Source organism: Palaemon carinicauda, chromosome 1 (genome assembly GCF_036898095.1).
Source record: "Palaemon carinicauda isolate YSFRI2023 chromosome 1, ASM3689809v2, whole genome shotgun sequence".
Lineage (NCBI taxonomy): Eukaryota > Metazoa > Arthropoda > Malacostraca > Decapoda > Palaemonidae > Palaemon > Palaemon carinicauda.
Genome location: NC_090725.1, coordinates 17,112,682 through 17,137,681, shown reverse-complemented (window position 1 = coordinate 17,137,681; position 25,000 = coordinate 17,112,682). Strand labels below are relative to the sequence as shown.

Here is a 25,000-nt window from a genome sequence, read left to right as displayed (position 1 = left end):
TATCAAGCGTTTAGCCACATGTCTGGCCGTGCTGGCAATTGGACGTATCTGCCTTCACCCCTACGATCATACAATTGCATTGCCCGCCGGTCACCCTTATTTTGCTTGTGTCTTTGCTTAGTTGACATTGTCACTTTTGTGTTCATTATTTGTGCCTTTCAACAATGTCAAACTCGATGCGTTCCTCTCCGGGCCGTGATAGTTGCCCTTGTGGAACCTTTGACCCTGAGAGATGTGGTCCTCACTTGGTATGGCCGTCGCTTAGAGGAAAGAGATGTTTGGTGGTATCTCCATGTGAATATTGTAGGGAGTAGTCATTCTCACTGTGGTTTAGATATCATTCTCTTCAGAAATAGCGAGTCAAGAGATTGCACTCCCCATTCTCCTGCAGTAAGTGGCGAGAAGAAACGCAAGGTAGGTTCGCCGTTGAACGTTATCTCCCCAACAAGTTCTGCTAGTCAGAACCCCTCTAAGGTTCCTGGCACGGAGGACAATGGCCCTAATTTAGTTAACATATCTCCGTGTCAGTATTATGCATTACGAAAATAAACCTGTTATTATCCCAGATCCCCTGGCTGTGGCAGCTACGCTACGAGCTAGATCCGCTGGACGCTTCTATGTCAGACTATGCTGCTATGACTAGATCCCCTTCAACCCCCCATAAGTACACTTATTATGCAGAGATGTTCCCTTTAGGAGGGTCCCTATTAGAACAGTAAAAGCATCTTCCCTAGAGTCGAGCCTGTCATTTCCCTTCGTACTGAGGCAGCCTTAGTGGAAGATCCTGATTATCAGCTCCAACATGTACTAACGAGAAAGGCTTGCCTCGTACATCTAGGGGTCCTCGGCAGAAAACTGAGTCGAGCGATTTGTCATCTCTTTACTATGAGGGTGGTCGGACTGCTTCAGTTGTGTTCCCACCTCCAGAGTTGGCAATACCTTCAAGCTCAAAGCAGGCTTCTCTTCCTAAGCTTTTGGTAGTAGGTTGGCCAGGGCACCAGCCGTCCGTTGAAATACTACCACTAGAGAGGCATTGGATCCTTTGACTGGCCAGACAGTAATGCATTGGATCCCTCTCTCTAGTCACGGCTTATTTTTTCTTTGCCTACACTTACACAGAATAGTCTGGCCTATTCTTTACATATTCTCGTCTTTCCTCATATATCTGACAACAATGAGATACTTAACACTTCTTCACCCAAGGGGTTAATTACTGTACTGCAATTTGTTCAGTGTACTTTCCTCTTGGTAAGGGTAGAAGAGACTCTTTAGCTATGGTAAGCAGCTCTTCTAGGAGAAGGACACTCCAAAATTAAACCATTGTTCTCTAGTCTTGGGTAGTGCCATAGCCTCTGTACCATGGTCTTCCACTGTCTTGGGTTAGAGTTCTCTTGCTTGAGGATACACTCGGGCACACTATTCTATCTTATTATTCTTTTTTCCTTCCTCTTGTTTTTTTGAAATAGTGTGTTGGGCAGGCTTAATAGAAGGGCCATGGATGCCTGGTGGTTTATCAAGAGGTTGTCTTTTCCTTTTTCTGATTTTTTCTTCTCAAAACCATCCTTACTGTCCTCCCTTCAGTTGAAGTGGCTATCCTGGAGGGTATTTAGCCTTGCATGGTGTATCGGCTCCTCCATGTTGACCAGTTTTTCCGACTTTTTACTATAGTCTATGGGTATCATCAATCACTTTTTTTTTATTATTCTGTACATATTGTTTTTGTTATAATTCTTGTTAATCTAGTTTTTAAGTATGATGTCTCTTTTTTATTTCTATTAATTCTTATGCTGTCTGGAGACATTGAGCGAAATCCGGGACCAGTACGTCCTAGATTTCGTCAATGTCGTCTTCTGTATTGCAATATTCATGGTCTTCATGCAAATATCCAAGGCCTTACAGTTGCGTCCAGACAGTATGATATTCTTTTGTGATCAGAAAGTTTGGTTTCTAATATGAGGCACTCATCTGAGCTCCTTATAACTGGTTTTAAAAAGCCAATAATGCTGAAACGTGATGCCATTCCTAGGGCCAGGGGAATGGCGGTGTATATTAGGACCGAGTACACTGCTTCTCATAAGTCCTGCTATCAATGTGGATGTCATGAGATTCAGGTAATAAAAGTTTGTGGCAGGCATAACAACTTTTATTTGTGTTCGATCTACCGGAATCCAGACATGGATGATTCTATCTTCGATTGTCTTCTTACCATTATGGCTAAGATACAAGAAGATGATAGAAAGGCTTCTTCTGTCTTTGTTGGTGATTTTAATGCTCACCATAGGGAGTGGTTAAGTTCTATCTCTCCTACCGATCGCCATGGCTTAAGAGCTTTAGACTTTGCCTCTGAATCAGGCCGTGAGCAAATCATAAATGAAGCTACTCACAGGTCTGGTAATTGCTTGGACCTCGTATACACTGACTCCCCTGGCGTTATCACTAGTAAGGTTGGTTCTCCAGTCGGGACTTCTGATCATGCCTTGATTTCATTATTAGTGAAGACTGAGCAGCCTGTCCCTGATATATCATATTCTTGTAAAATTTATATGAAATCCCAAGCAGACTGGAATGGGATTTTGCATGATCTTTTGTGCTTGAATTGGTCACAATTATATAATAGTGTAGATCCTGTTGTCCCTTTGAATGAGAATCTAGTCAACATAATTGATAGGCGTATCCCTTCTCGTGTGCTATGGTACCGAATGAAGGACAAACCGTGGTTCAATGATGGTTGTAGATGTGCTTATTTAGAGAAGCAGGAGGCCTATCACCTTTGGAAGGGTAACAGATCAGATTTGACCTGGAACAACTATACTCAGCTTCGAGCTTTTGCTCAGAGAGTTTATGCCTCAACTGAAAAGGGGTACAATTTAATCATAAAAGAAACCCTCTCTGGTACAACTCAGGAACATAAATGGTGGTCTACCCTTAAATCTGCACTCTTTGGTGTAGATGCAACAGTTCCTCCTTTACTTAAACCAGATGGCTCAGTCACTCACTGTCCAAAGGAAAGGGCAACCCTTTTGGCTGATGTTTTTGACAGTAAACAGAGTAATGAAAAACTTGAACTTCCTCATTCCTGTTTTCCTGAGGCTAAACTAACTAGTTTAGCTTTTCGATCTCGTGAGATTAAAGCTCTGTTGATGGACCTTGATGCTTATGGAGGTGTAGACCCAAATGGTATTTTTCCTTTGTTTTTTATAAAGACAGCAGATTTCTTAGCTCCAAAGTTATCTGTTATTTTGCGCAAGTTAGCAAGAAGGGGAGCTTTTAGCACTTGTTGGAGAATTGGTAATGTTACTCCTCTATGTAAATGTGTTTGTGGTAGCTCAAGTCCCACTGATTACCGCCCAATTTCCATAACTCCCATATTATCTAAAGTTTTTGAACGTCTTCTGGAAAAACGTCTTAATAGGTTTGCTGAAGGTAATCATCTATTCCCTAGTTTGCAATTTGGTTTTCGTAAAGGCCTTGGAGCATGTGATGCCCTTCTTACAATCTCCAATGCAGTACAGAAATCACTTGATTGTGGTCGGGAAGTTCGTATGATTGGCCTTGATTTTAGTGCTGCCTTTGACCGTGTTAATCATGAGGCCCTTGTTTTCAAACTGAAACAGTTGGGAGTGGGTGGGTCGTTTCTTAGCATTATTATTGATTTTTTAAGTAGCAGATCTCAAAGAATTGTTGTTGATGGGCACCATAGTGAGTATAGGAATGTGATATCCGGTGTTCCACAGGGTAGTGTTCTTGGCCCATTACTTTTCATACTATATACACATGACATGTGGTTTGGTCTAGAAAATAAGCTTGTTGCATATGCAGATAATGCTACTCTCTTTGCATCAATTCCATCCCCTGAATGAAGATCTGGGGTTGGTGAATCCCTTAATAGAGATTTAGCTAAAATTAGTGCATGATGCAAATTATGGGGTATGAAGTTGAATCCTAACAAAACTCAAAGTATGATTGTAAGTAGGTCAAGGACGGTGGCTCCTCAACATCCGGATCTCAGTATTGATAATGTTTCTTTAGATTTGTATGACTCTTTCAAAATTTTAGGTGTGATTCTCGACAGCAAATTTACTTTTGAGAAACATAAGGTCTGTGTCTTCTTCAATTGCACAAAAAATTGGCTTATTGAGAAAGTCTTTTAAGATATTCGGTGATCAATCTATTCTGAAGAAGTGTTTTAATTCTTTTATTCTACCTTGTTTTGAGTATTGTTCTCCTGTCTAGTCTTCAGCTGCTGATTCTCATCTTAATTTGTTTGACAGAAACTTACGGTCTATTAAATTTCTTATTCCTGATCTAGATATTAATCTCTAGCACCGTCGTTCAATTAGTTCATTATGCATGTTGCATAAGATTTTTTCATAACTCTGACCATCCTTTACATTCAGATCTCCCTGGACAATTCTATACTGTTCGTAATACTAGGCAGGCAGTTAATTCTAATAGCCAGGCCTTCTCCATCATAAGACTCAATACTACGCAGTACTCTAGAAGTTTTATTCCAGCTGTTATCAAGTTGTGGAATGATCTTCCTAATCGGGTTGTTGAATCAGTAGAACTTCAAAAGTTCAAAGTTGGAGCAAATGCTTTTTTGTTGACCAGGCGGACATGAGTCTTTTTATAGTTTATATATGACATATTTGTTTTTGACGTTGTTAATAGTTTATATATGACATATCTCTTTTGACATTACTTTTTTTTAGAATAATTTATTGTTAATTTGTTCTCTTCAGTTATTTATTTCCTTATTTCCTTTCCTCACTTGGCTATTTTTCCCTATTGGAGCCCCTGGGCTTATAGCATCTTGCTTTTCCAATTAGGGTTGTAGCTTTTATAGTAATAATAATAATAATAAAATGTCAGTTTCGATGTACTGATGATATGATATGTGTGACCAGGATATGCATATTTAGATAACTTTATTTATAGATTGAATGGCTTAGCATCGTCAATAGATATTATTAAAGAACTGGAGAATAATTGTAACTTACCATTTTTTGGATTGTCATATAAACAAAGAAGAAGTGACAGCCACGTCATTTTCAAATCTGGACGAGGTAAGAAGGACTAACTTGTAAACCTTGCAACATGTACAAGCTTATCTTCATGGGCTCAATGTGAATTTTCGCGATTCACATGATTTTCAACAGTTACTTTCTAATGTCGTAAAGAGTCAGGCCTACACTAGCAATCATCATTGGGTGCTATTATAGTATGCTATCTACCGTCGAATTTCTACTATAGTATGGTATCTACCACAAAGTATGTTATCTACCGTCAGTGTTAATCCTCCTATTTTTAATGAGGATTATCAAACAGATTACTTACCACCAGTATGTTATCCTCATTGGACTTTAATGATAGTTTAATATCATTTATTGGCAGGACAACATGGGTGCATAATTATAAGCAATTTGTAGGTTAGGTTAGGTTGGGTTAGGTTAGGTTAGGTTACCAAGTCGGTAGTGATCCTCCTTATTAGAGGCGGATTAGCAAGTAGGCCGTATTCTTAGGGACCGATGATAGCTATCATACTATAGTCAGAAAGGGGTGGTAGATAGCAAAATCGGCGGTAGATAGCATACTACAATAGCACCCATCATTGTGTATGCATGGTGTATAACAGCCTGTATTTCAAGTTGTACACATAGCAGATCATTTATTTTAAGAATGGAGTCAATCAATCTGCAATATCGTTGAAGTACAAGGCTAAGCCTTATCAATTTCGTTCCCATTAAAACCAACACCTTCGGGCTTGATCAGAGATTCAATCTCTGTGCAACTGCCAGTTTAAATCTCTATGGGGGTGGGGGACTTTCAGTAGCTCAAAGGTTGCATATCAACAACAACAACAACAAAAGCAGCCATTTCTAGTCCACTGCAGGACAAAGGCCTCAGACATGTCCTTATTCATGACTGAGATTTGGCCTTATTCATCACCACGCAAGCCACTGCGGATTGGTGATGGTGGGAGATTTTCGTCTAATTGACCTTAGCAAACCAATCTAGTATGGGTGGCCCTGACTATAGTCCATTTCTTTTAGCGAGTCATATTTCCACCGACTCGCAACGGTGCCCTTTTAGCTCGGAAAAGTTTCCTGGTCGCTGATTGGTTAGAATTATCTTGTCCAACCAATCAGCGATCAGGAAACTTTTCCGAGCTAAAAGGGCACCGCTGCGAGTCGGTGCAAATATGACTCGCTAAAAGAAATGGACTATAGTACAACTGTGCTGATCATAGCAATACACAAACACTTTCACCACGTTATGGCATCCCCACTTAGGAAAAGTTGCATATCATCTTACAGGTAAACCTAAGCACAAATACTCAAAGGTAATAATCGAGGATACATAAACTGCGAATGCGCGGACCATTTGAATAAAGGGAAATCTACATGCAGCTCTTGTTTAGATATATTATGATGATTATGCTTTCAAAATTTACATGAAAACAGATTGAATAACTTATCAATGGATATCATCACCCTATAGTCCATTTCTTTTAGCGATGCATGTTTGCACCGACTCGCAGGGGTGCCCTTTTGGCTCGGAAAAGTTTCCGGATCGCTGATTGGTTGGACAAGATAATTCTAACCAATCAGCGATCAGGAAACTTTTCCGAGCTAAAAGGGCACCGCCGCGAGTCGGTGCAAATATACATCGCTAAAGGAAATGGACTATAGTTGTGCTGTCCACGATAAAAATCTAAAAAAAAAAAAAAAAAAAAAAAAAAAAATTGGCATGAAGTTGACAGTAAGTAAGCCATTTATCTATATCAATCATTTTATTGATTTTAATAGTAATGAAAATAATTTTACTAATTCAATCCAATGACAGTGATCATATAAGTTATCTAGCTTGATTATCTTTCCATTCTGAAGGCATAAAGCGTGTTAAAAATGTTGTATGCCATAGTTCTGAAAGTTGCTCTAGATTATCAGGACTTAAGTACATAAGGACAATGTTTCGAATCTACCCTTCATGTCCATCGGAAGGAAATAGAAGCATTGCTAGATAGCCAATCAGTAAAAAGACAATTATATTCTACGGAAATAGCTGTATGCTCTGTTGCAGATGATCTGCTGGAAATAATGAATGAGGAAAAATGTGGCATTGTAGGGAACTTTAGGGTTAATGTGGACTTTACATTATTTACTATCTAAATATACATACAATCACATACATTCACGCTGTACCTTAATTATTACTTCAAGCCTTCCACTTGCGCATTTTAGCAATAAGTCTATGTCGTTAGATACTCAATTACATTAAAACGACGCATTTTAGCAATAAGTCTATGCCGTTAGATACTCAATTACATTAAAACGAAACCATCATATTTTACACAGTCAAATTTATAGAAGACACCACCACCTACTGTTTACCTAATCTTAAACTACTAAATATCCTCAATTCCCAATCCAATAAAATTAACACTAAATATCTTGATTAATTAAAATAACACGAACCAATATAAACAATTATAGCATGTACCATTATACGACAATATTTTTCTACCATAATACCGCAGGATGGTGTCCACTCCTTACAGAAAGTCTTATTCCACTTCAAAATACAACCATATAATTCCAAAAAAAGCAATATTTAAAAAATATAATTTTCCCTCCTTATAGAGTTTTATTCCACTTGTAATTAAAATACACAACAGTCGTCCCAAAACATATCAGTATTGTTATCTCTATTTCTAGAATTTTCTTGATTTCATTGTCACTTCATTTCATTTTACCTTGCTACTCTATCTGTCGGCTTTACTTATGATAATCGACACTGTGATTAGACTTTCTTTTCAAATTGATTATGTTTAACTCTTTGAAAGGATTTCTTAACTCACTGTTTACTTCTTTCCTCAAATATTAGAACACGCTATCACCCGGTCCGGTGTCTCAAACAACTTAGTATTTGGTAATGAAAGAACACACTAACACCAGGTCCAGTGTCTCAAACAACTTAGTATTTGGTAATGAAAGAACACACTAACACCAGGTCCGGTGTCTCAAACAACAACTTAGTATTTGGTAATGAAAGAACACACTAACACCAGGTCCGGTGTCTCAAACAACTTAGTATTTGGTAATGAAAGAACACACTAACACCAGGTCCGGTGTCTCAAACAACTTAGTATTTGGTAGTGAAAGAACACACTAACACCAGGTCCGGTGTCTCAAACAACTTAGTATTTGGTAGTGAAAGAACACACTAACACCAGGTCCGGTGTCTCAAACAACTTAGTATTTGGTAGTGAAAGAACACACTAACACCAGGTCCGGTGTCTCAAACAACTTAGTATTTGGTAATGAAAGAACACACTAACACCAGGTCCGGTGTCTCAAACAACTTAGTATTTGGTAGTGAAAGAACACACTAACACCAGGTCCGGTGTCTCAAACAACTTAGTATTTGGTAATGAAAGAACACACTAACACCAGGTCCGGTGTCTCAAACAACAACTTAGTATTTGGTAATGAAATGAGAGTCACGTATGCTCCCATCCCGCTTCATTCATCATTCCTGCAAAAGAAGACAGAATTATGGGAAAAAAACTAGTAGGAGACAAATGCAAAAAATATCTAATTGAATAACTACGACTACTACAGCATTCTGAGGTTAATCAATCTTAATGCTGTTTGTGCACGGTTGTGCATATATTACTACTCGAAGATTTACGGTCCATTGGTATTAAGGGGTATCTAAAAGATTACTCGGTTGACGAACTAATGTGAACCATTAAGCAGAGGGGTGCACAAGGGAAGTGTACTTGGCTCAATCTTATTTTGTATTTATACAATTGGTCGACTAAAAGTATTACAGAGACATGGGAGTGAACTTCTATTTGCGGATGATATACCATTCCACCTCTCCAATAATAATGTTGATAATGGAGCTAAGAAATTAAACCACGTTCTAACTAGTGTTAGGGAATGGACGAGAAGTAAACAACTAAAACTAAATGAAAATAAAACTGAGTTGATGGTGGTAGGAAAGAAAATCAATTTAGTAAACCTTGGTGATATCCAAATAAATATTAAGCATAATTTCATCCCCCTTATTTAGTAGAGTTCGGGACTTTAACTCGTCTCGGTGTTCAAACAAATAATGTGGTAAGAATTACTCGATAGCCTTTTAGAAACTTTGCTTTTGCAAAGACTTATGTAAGGTAACCAATATTGAGATATAATTACCCGTGTACTAATTGAACTATACTAGCTACTCATTAATGCTAAGATAAAGTTTAAGACATGTGAAATGACTTAACGGTTTATCAGAACTGGACGTCAAATGTTTATGAGAATTGCTACACGTCGTGCAGCTAATAAATCATGTAAACACTAAGAATAGTTACGGATGGTTTCAAATTATTGAACCCAAGCTATACCTCTACTGTAGGTTCCAGAGCTTTTAAATATACGGCCCGAGATTGTATAACAAGCTCCACTAGACATCCGAAGGGATGAGGATATTACGGCTTTCAAGATTTTAAAGACTTTTTTTATTCATGAAATCCTATAATACCGTAGATTTGACAATCAACGCGGATTACATTGCCCTTCGCAAAAAAAGTAGTGCGATAAACAGATACATTACTCACAAAATCTACGCGTATTAACCTACCATAATGGTGAGTCCCCTCTTACTTTTATTTCTCGGTTTTTTAGTTTTTTATCGCTCAACATTTGAAATTTCAATACTGGAAGGTTATTGTCGAGTATTTAACAGAAGATGAATTGCAGAAAATGGGATGTTTGCCGCAAGATTTTGGCGATAGTTTCTTATAAATAAGGCACATCATTCCCCTTTGTCAGATACGCTGTTCAAAATACTTCAATGAGTGTAAGTATATTAGAGGATATTCATCATCATCTCCTCCTACGCCTATTGACGCAAAGGGCCTCAGTAAGATTTCGCCAGTCGTCTCTATCTTGAGCTTTTAATTCAATACTTCTCCATTTATCATCTCCTACTTCGCGCTTCATAGTCCTCAGTTATGTAAGCCTGGGTCTTCCAACTCTTCTAGTTCCTTGTGGAGCCCAGATGATATTAGCTTTATTCAGTTATTAAATTGATTCTGCAAAACTTAATACCAAGCGAATTGACCTAGGCCCATAATTCATTACTGTTTGCTTCCTATGAAATCATACAATTTAATTTTTTTACATATTGATATCCAACCGGAACCTCCTTCTAATGTCACAATTCCCCCCACCCCAAACAAAAAATAATCTTCCCTTTCAAATCAATGTTCTCTTACCAGTTGTCAACGCTTATCCAACGCAATATGGAAGAAAAAAAAAAAAAAAAAAAAAAAAAAACAAGCCAAGTGTTATATCCTCTCTCTGGACCTCGTCCATAGCGGAGCTCCTACAAGAAAAGAAAATTTCTCAGGGACCAAAGCGTGTATTGAATTGTGGATGTCAGGCCCCTAGACTTCAGCTTCGGAATCTCTCCCGGCCATCATCTCTCGAGTGTTTCTGGCGGCATTCATCACATGGCCATCTGTCCGCCTTCTGTGTTCTACATGTCGTTCCAGCATAGGTTTTCACCAAACCAACACCAACTTTTACAAATATGATCTATTCCTTATATAAAGGCTGCCAACGTAATATCCGGGTATCCTGTATTTGTATTATATACACTCTCCTGGATTTCCCTTCCCTATTCATTATTATACGTATGATAAATACTCCCCATTCATTATTGTACGTCTGATAAATACCCCCCCCCCCAGTCATTATTTATACGTAAAATATGCGCACCCCTCTCTGATATCGATATATCAACTGAATGTACTTTTCTATTTGATGTATGTACGTGTCCAAGTGTATATGATTACATGTATGTTAGTGTATATTTATGTATACAAATATGCATTATTCAAGTAAATTCGTCTCTGTCTGTCTATCTTTAGTTTATCTTAAACTCTTGGCATTTCGTTCATTGGTTAGTAACTAGTCAATGACCATCGCTATTCTTGTTTATATGGTAGTAATTGTTGTTTTCGCAGTGGACAATCATCCTGTGTTCTTTGACTGTATTTGCTTATGCCATTGCTAGTTATTTCGAGATAGAAGAGTGGTAAGGGTAATTTTCCTGTTTACTGGTTAGATGCATGACGTAAATTTCGATATACCCACGAGTCAGGGTATGGAAGAACAATGGAGCGAACATTATTTATTTGAAAATATTTTCAGTTTCCTAAGACACCATTCCTATCCTGAGGGCATGACGGATAAAGGAAAAAAATGCCAATTATCATCATGCATGCAAGTCATTCTTCTTTATTAACGAAGAATTATTCTGCTGAAGGAAACAAAGAGATGACGACCCGCTACAGGTGTAAATTTTGTGAAAAAAGAAGTAAATTCACAAAGGTTCTAGGAAGAGTAAAGAACCTCGAAATATGTGTGGACATCACGGAATTTCGGTGACAATTTTGCTTTTCAGTGAATGGTTTTATTGGAGAACATTTGAAGATGATGTGTCTGCTCATGTGAAATCATGTGCTCTGTCGAATAGCAAACCCAAGATTGCCAGCCGAGGCACCAAAGTTGCACTCTGTATCTGTTCCAAGTGGTGTCATGAAACAAATTGGTGTTGATATATACTATCCTAGAATATGATGGATTCAAGTACATTGTTATGGCTACTAACTTCTTATCAAAGTGGACAAAAGCCAAACCACTGAAATACAAAAGCACCAGTGTGAATGTTAAATATGAAACAGGTAGAGCCAGAAGAACTCGATTTTAACGACGATAGTTGCAAAACTAGCCCAAGTCCCGTAAGACATAAAAGAAAGGTGAAATATCCATTTAGTACTCTTATCATCAAATGCAGAACTAAAGTAAGAGTAGAATTTGTGCAATCTGAAATCATTTTTCGAGAGAAGCGATGGTCATACAAATGAAAGCTACTGAATAAATACAATATATCTGTAGAACTCGTATATCCCTAGCCAGAAATGGAAACTGCTGCGGTTATCCAACATTCATCTCAATCATGAAGATAGTCTTCTTAATAATGATTAAACCAGTGGATGAATACGACCATAGACGCTGCACAATCTCTGTTGCAGCAGCAACATCATGCAGAAGGTTTAGACACAACTTTGCTGTCAAAAGCATCAAGTGTATTTGCTTCAGCAAGTTATAATTGTGTGCAGATTCACGTCGACATAAACAGATATCACTGTTTCACCTCTTCAACAGTTAGAGCGAGGACAGAAGTTCCAGACAAAATGACATCAAGGAACTTGACTACATCTGCACAAGAGCAATTGAGAGCAGCACGGTATGCATCTCTTGCTAAAGATGGCTTCCTCCAGGTGTATCTTATACCTTGCTCTCAGCAGCTAAATGGGGCAGACTGCATTCTTTATGTTATTGCAAATGCAACAGAGTTTTCAACAGAAGCTGGTAACCCAACGGCACAGTATAAAAATACCGAGATGAGGCAGCGTCTTTTACGGAGTTCCGAAACAGACGTGTTGTTACCATTTCCGAAGTCGTCTAAGCGCAGAAAAGAAAAAAAACAAACCGTATTATTGGGCAATTTCCAATTATTGTATGAAAGTAATACATATGTTTGTTTTAGGTTGAAATTTTAATTTTATTCTTTTAAGTTTCATGTAATTATGCATTAGGTTGGATAAACACAAACACACACACACACACACACACACATATATATATATATATATATATATATATATATATATATATATATATATATATATATACTGTATATATATATATATATATATATATATATATATATATATATATATATATATATATATATATACTGTATATATATATATATATATATATATATATATATATATACTGTATATATATATATACATATATATATATATATATATATATATATATATATATATATATATATATATATATATATATATATATAATGTGTGTGTAATTTTATCATGGAATTATGGTGATTTTAGTAATAAATTCCTGCTAATTGAAATACCTTGCATATTCTATATCACTAATATATCTATGTCTAACACACGTATACTCAATGACTTAATTATATATAATACTTTGTGATGTACTATTTAAATATGCTCACTTTGCGTCACTATAAATTATCATCTAATACGTGCACTAAGGAAAATAACGAAAAGGAAGTTTATGTTATAAATGATTCTACTAATATTGCTTAGGGGAGTGCAAATAATACTGTACGTGGAATAAAGACTAGGGGGGGGGGGATAATTCAAAGGCACATTATACATATAATAATAACTTTGGGTACAAATTATACTTATAATGAAGACTGGGGAGTTCATTCTCTTAGGGAGTGCATATCCAACGTCATACCTTGTCTGACTTGCGTGTAAGGCAATCTTTATCGCATCACATCGGCAGGTGTATGAGTACTAAGGGCTGCCAGCGTAAGAACCCGTGTCTTACAAAACGTGTAAACAAATGGCAGGTGTGCTCAATCATTACTGTACAGTATAGTATGGTGAACATCGCATTTAAGGCTGGGAAATGAGGCGTGTCATTTATAAGGAAGTAGTTTCTTTCCATCATTCTTTGGATCCTTCTCTCTGGTTACGGTTCTTTCCCTTTGCCTACACACACCGAATAGTCTGGCCTATTCTTTACAGATTCTCCTCCATCCTCATACACCTGAACAACACTGAGATTACCAAACAATTCTTTTTCACTCAAGGGGTTAACAACTGTACTGTAATTGTTGAGTGGCTACTTTCCTCTTGGTAAGGGTAGAAGAGACTCTTTAGCTATGGTAAGCAGCTCTTCTGCGAGAAGGACACTCCAAAATCAAACCATTGCTCTCTAGTCTTGGGTAGTGCCATAGCCTCTGTACCATGGTCTTCCACTGTCTGGGGTTAGAGTTCTCTTGCTTGAGGGTACACTCAGGCACACTTCTATCTAATTTCTCTTCTTGTTTTGTTAAAGTTTTTATAGTTTATATAAGAAATATTTATTTTAATATTGTTACTGTTCTTAAAATATTTTATTTTTCCCATTTTCCTTTCCTCACTGGGCTATTTTTCCTGTTGGGGCCCTTGGGCTTATAGCATCTTGCTTTTCCACCTAGGGTTGTAGCTTAGCAAGTAATAATAATAATAATAATCATGAGGCTCAATACTACACAGTGTTCCAGAAGTTTTATTCCAGCTGTGACCAAGTTGTGGAATGATCTTCTTAATTGGGTAGTTGAATCAGTGAAACTTCAAAAGTTCAAACTTGCAGCAAATGTTTTTATGTTTAACAGGCTGACATAAGTCTTTTTATAATTTATATATGAAATATCTGTTTTAGTCTTGTTATTGTTTTTAAAATAATTAATTTTAATTGTTCATTACTTCTTATATCGTTTACCTATTTCCTTATTTCCTTTCCTCACTGGGCTATTTTTCCCTGTTGGAGCCCTTGGTCTTATAACATCTTGTTTTTCCAACTAGGGTTGTAGCTTACCTAGTAATAATAATAATAATAATAATAATAATAATAATAATAATCGCAGGACTGACATTGCACTTATGAGGGTAAATAAAAATTGCCTTTTTGTAACTTTGTTGAAAATGACTTGATCACTCCATTACCTTAAATACAATTTGTTTTAGGCAATTTTATGTCAACACTAAATCTTTCTCACACGTTTTGAAATTCATTCAGATTTCAGGCCTATAATCTATAATTTATTTTTTTATTAATTTCATTAAAGACATACATGTAATACGTATTCTCTTGCATATTGATTTACACTGAGAAGAATTATATGTATTATTATGTTTTTGAGAGAATAACATCGTAAATAGGTCGTACTTCGTAAATTTCTGAGATTGAGCTTTTGAGAACCATCTCCACATGACAAGTAGACAAGAACATCAGGTTCTACAAATAAGTATTACCCACCCTAAAGAATTACAAAGAATCAAGTATGGAATTATATATATATATATATATATATATATATATATATATATATATATATATATAGTATATATATATGTATATATATGTATATATATGTATATATATACAGTATATATATATATATGTATATATATATATATATATATATATATGTATATATATATATATACATATATGTATATATATATACATATATATATGTATATATATACTGTATATATATATATATATATATATATGCATATATATACATACTGTATATATATATATATATATATATATATATATATATATATATATACTGTATATATATACAGTATATATATATATATATATATATATATATATATATATATATATATATATATATATATATTTATATATATATATACGCACACATATGAGTGTATCTGTGTATGTGTGTGCATTCACGCGCTTGTAAGTAGATTTTGTAAATACATTGTACATGCACATATAAATACATGCTATATGTAATTTACCTGCAGTTGTCAATAAAAGTCGTTTGCAAGAATTCATAATTCTGGCTTAATCCTGCTTGTGTTTTAGCTCTTATCTTGCTCGGTCTCATTTGAGTCAATGCACTATAATTTCAATCTTCTGCCGTCCTTGCCTACGCCGCCTATGTGGACGTGGCATTACAATTAATCGGACAGGTACGTTACATTACACAGAATTCATTATTATTAGCTACGACAGGTTCATACCAATTCGTTCGTTCGTTGATGACTGCCCACAGAGCTTGTCTCCTGGCCGGGTGCTCATAGATTTTAAATCAAATCCCCCAAAAATAGTTGGCCCTTGACCGGTGTGGTCAACTTTCTTTAAGTAGTACTTGAAAAAGTGGGAATATTAAGGTTGGGGGTAGCGATGGATGTCTCTAGAGAGATATGGACAGCCAAATAAAATTTTAATTTGGAGCCGAAAGGAAGAGAGAAAGTGAGGATGAACCCCTAAAACCCACTGGTACCTGCATAAGGAGGTAAAAGTTAATAGTAGCGAGACCCAGTGAGTAGGAGGGACTATTGAGGAGCTGAGGAATTTGAAGCAAAGAGCGCAAAACAATGATGGAAAATAACAGTCCGGACAAAGCTTATGTAGGAGTAGGATAGGATTTCAGCTTTAACCACGTGGAATGGGCTAAAGAGAAAGATGCAGAATTTTTGAGGGTGAGAAAAATTCTTCACTTACTCTAAGAGGAGTAAGCTGCTGTTAGTGGAGCTCAGTTTAGTGTAGCATATTAGTAGGTGCAACATTCAACTGTATGAGGTTAGGATGTGTTGTCTGAGCAACATGTAGAGTGTTGTTTAAGGAACAAGTTAGGATACGTGGTGTAGGTAAAGCCAAGTTAGGGTCTGGCTGAAGGAGATAGCTGGTCTGCATCAGGTCGATTGTATGAGAACGGTAGCTGTGTTTGAGAGATTTATATGGTTAGGATGAGGAAAGGGCTCCTGTCAGGCAGGTGTAGAACGTTCGTCTGCAGGGGTCAGGGTCGTTGAGGGATTGTGTGCTGATTGTAAGGATGGGTAGGATGTGTTACCTATGCAGGAAACCTGAAAATTTGTAAGTGGTTGCTAGGATGTGTTTGGCAACCTCCTAGGTGAACAGGAGCAGGTCAGAGGGTAAATTTTGCCATAGAATGTCGATCTCTGAGCAATGAAGGAGGTGGTGGTCAAGAGATAGATCTGGAAAGAGATCACAGTATTTGCATAGTCTGTTCTCATGGTTGATGGGTTGATGAGTTTCCAAGAGGAAAGGTAGCCTAGTTGTAGTCTATGGATTATTACTGCTAGACGTCTGGGGGAGGTTTTGAAAAACTTGTGTGATGTGAAATTGGTGGTATTTATGTAACCTTTGGCTGATCTGGGGGAAGTTGAATATGCTTGTCTGACTGCACTTTGGAGTTGGGTGTGGTAGTGGGTGTACATTAACTTATAAACTTATGACAGAGAGTGGTTTAAAATTATACTAGCATTGCCTACCTCCAGGGCACTTCTGCCAAGGCAGTTTGTTTCTTCCTTTCCTGGGATGCCATTGTGGCTGGGGATCCAATTTAGGGTAACATATCTGTTTTAAAGAGAGTTAATGCAGCTATAAGCTTGATTGAAGAGATTAGCAAGCTATTTTCTTTGATGATGTTGCTTTTTATGATGTTGCTTTTCATATACTTCCTTGATTGGTGACTGAGTGTTCAAGTGCTTTATGGATGGCCAGTAGTTCTGTTTGTAGGACAGAACCATTGCTGAAAAGCTCCCAGTTCGCTTTGATTTATACTGAGAAGACAGCAGCTCCAGCAGAAGAAACCACACTGTCAACCTAGACATCTGTGAAGTAGACACTGTTAGTACACTGTTAATGGATGCAAGTGCAGTATTTTCTGCTTGTTCTCGGGATCAAAGCGCTTTACTGACTAGAATGGTGGTGTAGTTAAACTGAGTGGTGCTGAGGGTCTAGGGTAGTGTTCAGTGGGTTTTACAGGAAACGTGTCTTTCTTAAGGTTAATCATCGTGGTCTGAAGGTTTATATTTCTGAGGGCTAAGAGTAGATGCCTAGAGTAGGAGTTAGGTGGATCTAAGTGTTCTGATATGTGTACTAATCTACGTAGCATATTTTGCAGAGGGCAGTTTCTGTCAGTTTTAAAGACCTTGACTATTATAGAGCAATTTTGGATGTCAATTCTGTCAGCAAGGGGAAGTAAATTGGTTTTGTGATGTTTGTTGAAAACTGACTTAGGGTAGATAATGCAAATGTCATCTGCATATGGTAAAATTTGAATACCTTGAGGGTAGGCCTCGTCTCAGAGGTTTTCTATGAATACATTAAAAAGGAAAGGGCTGAGGACGCCTCCTTGGGGAGTGTCATTTACAAGTGGCATGGAGTGGGCTGTAGTATTCTGAAAAGTTAGTCTAGCTACTCGATTTTGGGTGCAGAGTTGATTCTATGTTAGGCGACCTCTGACGTCTTTGCCGATAAGGGGTATGAGAATGGCTTTCTATTTGGGTAGGTCATAATATTTTCCAAGGTCAAGAAAGACAACTAGTGCATTTTTGTGGCAAGCGCTACATCACGTTCATTTAGTGTGTAAGGTATGTCTGTTCTTGCTGGTGCATTGCAGGTAGTGTGCCTGATAGTGTTTGGAATAGGTAACAGGATTTTCTGTCTTATTCTGGTTTCTATATAGAGGTATGTAGTTTTTGTTCAATTGGAAAAAATCTTGATCTATTCTGTTAACAACCTGTTGGGGATTAGGGTGTGTGACTCTGGATTTAGGTTTGTATTTGCCTGAGACTTTGCTGACCCAAGTCCAGATGACTTTGAGTGACGTATGAATAGTGATTTCTGGACACCTCAGAAGTCCTTTTTCCCATTTTACTTCACGGGCTGTTTCTAAGGAATGGGCTGTAATTTCTCTCAAGAGGTGATGCAATGTTTCTGTCCAATGTTGTCGGAAAAGTTTTTTTGTTTAAATGGCAAACGCAAGGGACAGTGACATAGTCCTATCAAGCAGGACAATGCCGTAGAGACTGACTATATATACCATATGATCAGCGCCCAAGCACCCTCTCCATCAAAGCTGGGACCAGGGAGGGCCAGGTAATGGCTGATGATGACTCAACAGGTAGACCTATAGGCTCCCCCAACCCAACCCCTCCTTAGCTCATAAGGATAGTGAGGTTGCAGTGACCAATGGAACTAACGAGTTTGAGCAGGACTCGAACCCCAGTCTGGCGTTCACCAGTTAGGGACGTTACCACATCGGTCACCACAATATTTAATCTTCTATTTATTTCTTTGATCCTGAGATAAAAATACCAGGCATCTTTGTGCATGATTGGCTGGTGTTGTTTTTCCTTGGACCAGGGAGGGCCAGGCAATGGCTTCTGATGACTCAGCAGATAGACCTATAGCTCACAAGGATGATGAGATTACAGCGACCATAGGAACCAACGAGTTTGAGCGCGGCTCGAACCCCAGCTGGCATTCACCCATCAGGGACGTTACTACATCTGTTACCACAATATTTAATCTTCTATTTTTTCTTTGATCATGAGATGAAAATACCAGGCATCTTTGTGCATGATTTGCTAGTGTTGTTTTTTTTCTTCAGTATGGAGGCATCAGCAGTTGTGTATACTTGATTTGTGAATTCTGCGAGTAAGAAAGAGCGGGTAATTTGGAAGGTTGTCAACCTGTTGAAGGGCCCAATTTATCATGGTTATCTCAAAAATATCCCAGTTTGCAAACTCCGGGTTTCATTTTTTTGGGAAGAGGAATTTGGCGTAATCTTGTGAGGGGCAATGTGGATACAGGGGCAAAGTGATCTCTAGTGAGGGTTGGGTGGAGGTGCCAGGTGCCCGAATTTTGAAGGATCCTGGGGATGAAAATTAAGTTAAGTGTACCAGCATTTATGTGGGTGCTTACTCTGGCACCATTTAAGAGGATATCATTAGGACAATCTTGCAAAAGGGAGCGTAAATGACAACCAGTTTGATAAGTTTTTAAAGCGTGCAAAATCTCCTGCTATAATTTCATTGTTAGTAGAGGCTGCTACAAATATCTATTCAGCTTAAAGTTTTTTATTAATATTCTTGTATACGTTGTGCATGACTAGTGTTGTATGCACGAGTGTGATCTGAACTCGGAGTGATTCTATGTTTATGCAATGGACGTTTGAAATTATTGTGGATGGAATGGTGTCTCTAGTTAGTGTAATTAAACCTTGTGTACTCTAAGGTTTTCTGTGGACTGTGTATCCGGTAAAAGAGAAAGGAGTGTTGTTGCTTAGAAGGGTCTCCTGTAGTAGCACAACAGCTGGTTTTAAAACAGCAACGTGCAATTGCAAAATGGTAGATTTAGTCATTATTCCATATATGTTCCACTGTATTATTTTGAGGTATGTACTGTGCTTATACGTATGTGAGTCAGTGTCTCAGTCTGAGTCACTGTGCGTGTGGTGCATGTAAGTTTCTGTTTCTGGAAAATAAGAAGCTGTTTAGCATGGTCCTCCAGAATATCCATAAGTAGATCTGTGCTTGTGTTTACGAGTCCATGAGATGTAAGGTAACAGAAGAGGATTTGGAATGACTTGTTCAATTATTATTATTGGAATGACTTGTTTGTTCAATGATTATTATTGGAATGACTTTTGTTCAATTATTATTATTGGAATGACTTGTTTGTTCAATTATTATCGGAATGACTTGTTTGTTCAATTACTGTTATTGGAATGACTTGTTCAATTATTGTTTGTTCAACTATTATTATTTGAATGACTTGTTCAATTATTACTATTGAAATAACTTGTACAATTATTATTATTGGAATGACTTGTTTTTTCAATTATTATTATTGGAATGACTTGTTCAATTATTGTTTGTTCAATTATTATTATTTGAATGACTTGTTCAATTATTATTATTGGAATGACTTGTTCAATTATTATTATTGAAATAACTTGTTCAATTATTATTATTGGAATGACTTGTTTTTTTCAATTATTATTATTGGAATGACTTGTTCAATTATTATTATTTAAATGACTTGCTCAATTATCATTATTTGAATGACTTGTTCAATTATTATTATTGAAATAACTTGTTCAATTATTATTATTGGAATGACTTGTTTTTTCAATTATTATTATTGGAATGACTTGTTCAATTATTATTATTGGAATGACTTGTTCAATTATTATTATTTAAATGACTTGTTTAATTATTATTATTGGAATGACTTGTTCAATTATTATTATTGAAATAACTTGTTCAATTATTATTATTTGAATGACTTGTTCATTTATTATTATTGAAATAACTTGTTCAATTATTATTATTGGAATGACTTGTTTGTTCAATTATCATTATCTGAATGACTTGTTCAATTATTATTATTTGAATGACTTGTTCAATTATTGTTATTGGAATGACTTGTTCAATTATTATTATTTAAATGAATTGTTTAATTATTATTATTGGAATGACTTGTTCAATTATTATTATTGGAATGACTTGTTCAATTATTATTATTGGAATGACTTGTTTGTTCAATTATTATTATTGGAATGACTTGTTTGTTCAATTATTATTATTGGACTGACTTGTTTGTTCAATTATTATTATTGGAATGACTTGTTCAATTATTGTTTTTTTTCATTTATTATCATTTGAATGACTTGTTCAATTATTATTATTGGAATGACTTGTTTTTTCGATTATTATTATTATTGGAATGACTTGTTTGTTCAATTATTATTATTGGAATGACTTGTTCAATTATTGTTTGTTCAATTATTATTATTGAAATAACTTGTTCAATTATTGTTATTTGAATGACTTGTTCATTTATTATTATTGAAATAACTTGTTCAATTATTATCATTGGAATGACTTGTTTGTCCAATTATTATTATCTGAATGACTTGTTCAATTATTATTATTGGAATGACTTGTTCAATTATTATTATTTAAATGAATTGTTTAATTATTTTTATTTGAATGACTTGTTCAATTATTATTATTGGAATGACTTTGTTTGTTCAATTATTATTATTGGAATGACTTGTTTGTTCAATTATTATTATTGGTATGACTTGTTCAATCATTGTTTGTTCAATTATCATTATTTGAATGACTTGTTCAATTATTATTATTGGAATGACTTGTTCAATTATTATTATTTAAATGAATTGTTTAATTATTATTATTTGAATGACTTGTTCAATTATTATTATTGGAATGACTTTGTTTGTTCAATTATTATTATTGGAATGACTTTGTTTGTTCAATTATTATTATTGGAATGACTTGTTCAATTATTATTATTTAAATGAATTGTTTAATTATTATTATTTGAATGACTTGTTCAATTATTATTATTGGAATGACTTGTTCAATTATTTTTTGTTCAATTATTATTATTTGAATGACTTGTTCATTTATTATTATTGGAATGACTTGTTTAATTATTATTATTAGAATGACTTGTTCAATTATTATTATTATTATTATTATTATTATTATTATTATTATTACTTGGCAAGCTGCAACTCTATTTGGAAAAAAAATGCTATAAGCCCAAGGGCTCCAACAGAGAAAAGAAGCACAGTCATGAAAGGAAATAAGGACACTACAAGAAAAGTAATTAGCAATTAAAATATTCTAAGACCATTACTAACATTAGAATAAATATTTCATATATAAATTGTAAAAGCTTTTAATAGAAAAAAGTAGAAGGAGAAATAAGAGAGAATAGTGTGTCAAAGTGTACCCTCAAGCAAGAGAACTCTACCGCAAGACAGAGAAAGACCATGGTACAGAGGCTATGGCACTATCCAAGACCAGAGAACAATGGTTTGATTTTGGAATGTCCTTCTCCTAGAAGAGCTACTTACCATAGCTAAAGAGTCTCATCTACCCTTACCAAAAGGAAAGTAGCCACTGAACAACTACGTTGCAGTAGTTAGCCCTTTGAGTGAGGAATAATTGTTTGGCAATCTCAATGTTGTCCAGGTGTAAGAGGACAGAAGAGAATCTGTAAATAAGAGGCGAGATTATTCGGTGTGTGTGTAGGCAAAAGGAAAATGAACCGAAACTAGAGAGAAGGATCCAATGTAGTACTGTCTGGCCAGTCAAAGGGCCCAATAACTGTCTAGCGGTAGTATCTCAACGGGTGACTGGTGCCTTGGCCAACCTACTACGTTAATTAATGCTAAAAAGACTGCATTTGATATTGTACGTTGGTTTGGTATGGCTGGTGTTCATGTGAGACTGGGTAGGGGTGGATGAAGTATAAGGAGGGGACACTGGGTTGTATGGGTATGGAGAGGTGGCTGTTAGCAAGCTTTCAGTAAGGGAAAGGGTAAAAAAATGAGTGGTGGACTTAAAGCACTATTGTGACTGGGTGGAGAAGGGGGAGGTGAAGGAGTGGTATGGGGGTTGGTGGGGGAAGACGTTAGGATTAGAGAGGGATTGAGAGAGGGGCTGCTGGGTTAGGAGGGGCGTTGTTGGGTTAGGATGGGGCTGTGGTGTTGGGAATTGGATGGGATGGACTTTGTTGACTTGGGTGAGGGTAGATGGTTATTAGACGGGTCTGAGAGTAGGGAATAGTTGGGTGAGGTGTTCATGGATGAGAGAGGACATTTGCACAGGTGGGAGAATGGGAAAGGTATTAGAGACGGGTGCTAGGATGAGGTTCTTGGGAGCGGGGATGGGGAGTATAGCAAGCTCTGATAAGTGGGTCTTTGAGGGAGGTCCGTTTTTTTGTAAGATGCTTATCTTTTTAGGGCAGGAATGTTACCAGAGATGGTGGGGAGCACTACAATTAGGGCACTGGGGTACAGTGTGCTCTTTGGGTTTGAACTTATCAAGACATACCTGTGCATCGTGGCCTTTAGAGCAAAGACCCCAGACAGTGTTCGAATGGCATTCATTCTTTTGATGCCCAAGAAATTGGTAATTATGGCGTTAAATATGGAGAGGTATAAACTCTTTCACAAGGTAGTTGCCACATATACTCGTACCTAAGTCAAACTCACGGAGGTGTGCTAGGTTGGTGCCGTCATACACACACTGAATCGTAGTTGTGGCAGTGCCCCTATTTACTTTTTACACGTTCTGCTTTGATGATGTCAAGGGGGTTATGACGGGGCTGTAGTTCCATTTTTACTCGGCATTTGTACACCATGACCTTCCTCTGGAGTTTCTGTGGGTTCTAGTATACCTGTAGACTTAAGGACATTGAAAGTATCTTGGTTGATAGGATTAGGTCTCCGTCTAGGTTGAGGTAGACTCTAAGCATACTTTACAAGATTTGAAACCAGACCGTTAGCTGTAACACTGGAGTTGGGGTTCTTTCTATCCTTAAGCTTAGGCAAGACTACTTTAACCCTGTTGGGAAGAAGATGAGATTTGTTGATTCTTTTTAACTCAAACACTAATCCAGATCTGTTCAGAGTGGGTGGCAGAAGATTCCATTTCCTATTCAGGGTCGTCAGATGTATAGGGTAGCACGGGGACTAGGGCCAGTGAGTCCGGTCGTGAAGGGGAGAAAGAGAGGGCGGAGATCCCAACATCTTCCATGACATTCCTGGGAAGAGGTAGAAATTTCCCCTTATTCTAGAATACTCTGGGCCTGTAGGGAAGAAAGAGAGGGGGGGGGGCACTTATTTTTTTCCGCCGTTTCTCAGAGGGGGCTCAGGACTTTCGTCTGCCATTTGTCATTCACAAAGCGACAAGCAAATATACAGAGAGAGTAATTACAAAGTCACAAGTTTCATCATTGTTCATGAGTTAATGAAAAGTGATATATAATCCCGCAGAGTTTCATTTTTTTTCTATGTATCTTAGGATATCTGAAAATTACTGAATCCCTGGAATAGCTGTAAATCCCCGTTACTGATCCTTCTGGAGCTGCAGAGAGGGTGGAGGCGTCAAGACGATCTCCAGAAAGCTGAACAACAGGTAATAGTTTTCAATGATAGAATCGGACTAAGAACAAAGTTTGATTTCCCTTCAATATAGATAAGCATATATTCATTGATCCCAAGGAAGCACTGAACTTGAAAGTAATATACATTGTGTACTTGAAATTGTGTACTTGAAATGCTATCAGAGTGATACTGCAGAAAAAATCCTATAAATTTTACCATCATTTTCATGGCATGGATACACTCACACTACAACGAATTTTAATGTATGTTAATTACTGTGATAGGAAACAATATTGCTTTTAGAAAAAGAGGCATTTAATTTAAGGAAGTTAAATTACATTGTGAGTTAAGAATTGTAATAAAATGAAGGCGAACTCCTTGGTGGGAGCTATATAACTTCTAAATGCTATAACAACTGTCATAGGGTTTAAATATGAGGTTGCTGACTTAGAAATAGAGACAACACAGCATTAATTTGTGATGATGTTTAACATAGGCAATTACGGTCCTATGTGTAAAAACAGCATGATATAGCTTGTGGCGTGGCACCAATTGTTAGTTAGATCTTTCCAGAAAGTACAAGTATTTGTGA

General features: G+C 36.6%; 1 protein-coding gene across 1 annotated transcript in view; it reads left to right on the top strand.

The window, feature by feature from the left end:
* The first annotated feature begins 27 nt into the window (after nt 1–27).
* Nucleotides 28–25,000, top strand: part of LOC137641536 (fibrinogen- and Ig-binding protein-like) — a 90,693-nt gene continuing 65,720 nt past the window's right edge. Inside the window, exon 1 of the mRNA XM_068374209.1 lies at nt 28–414. The gene's annotated coding sequence lies outside the window, so the exon portion shown is untranslated. The remainder of the gene's footprint in view (nt 415–25,000) is intronic.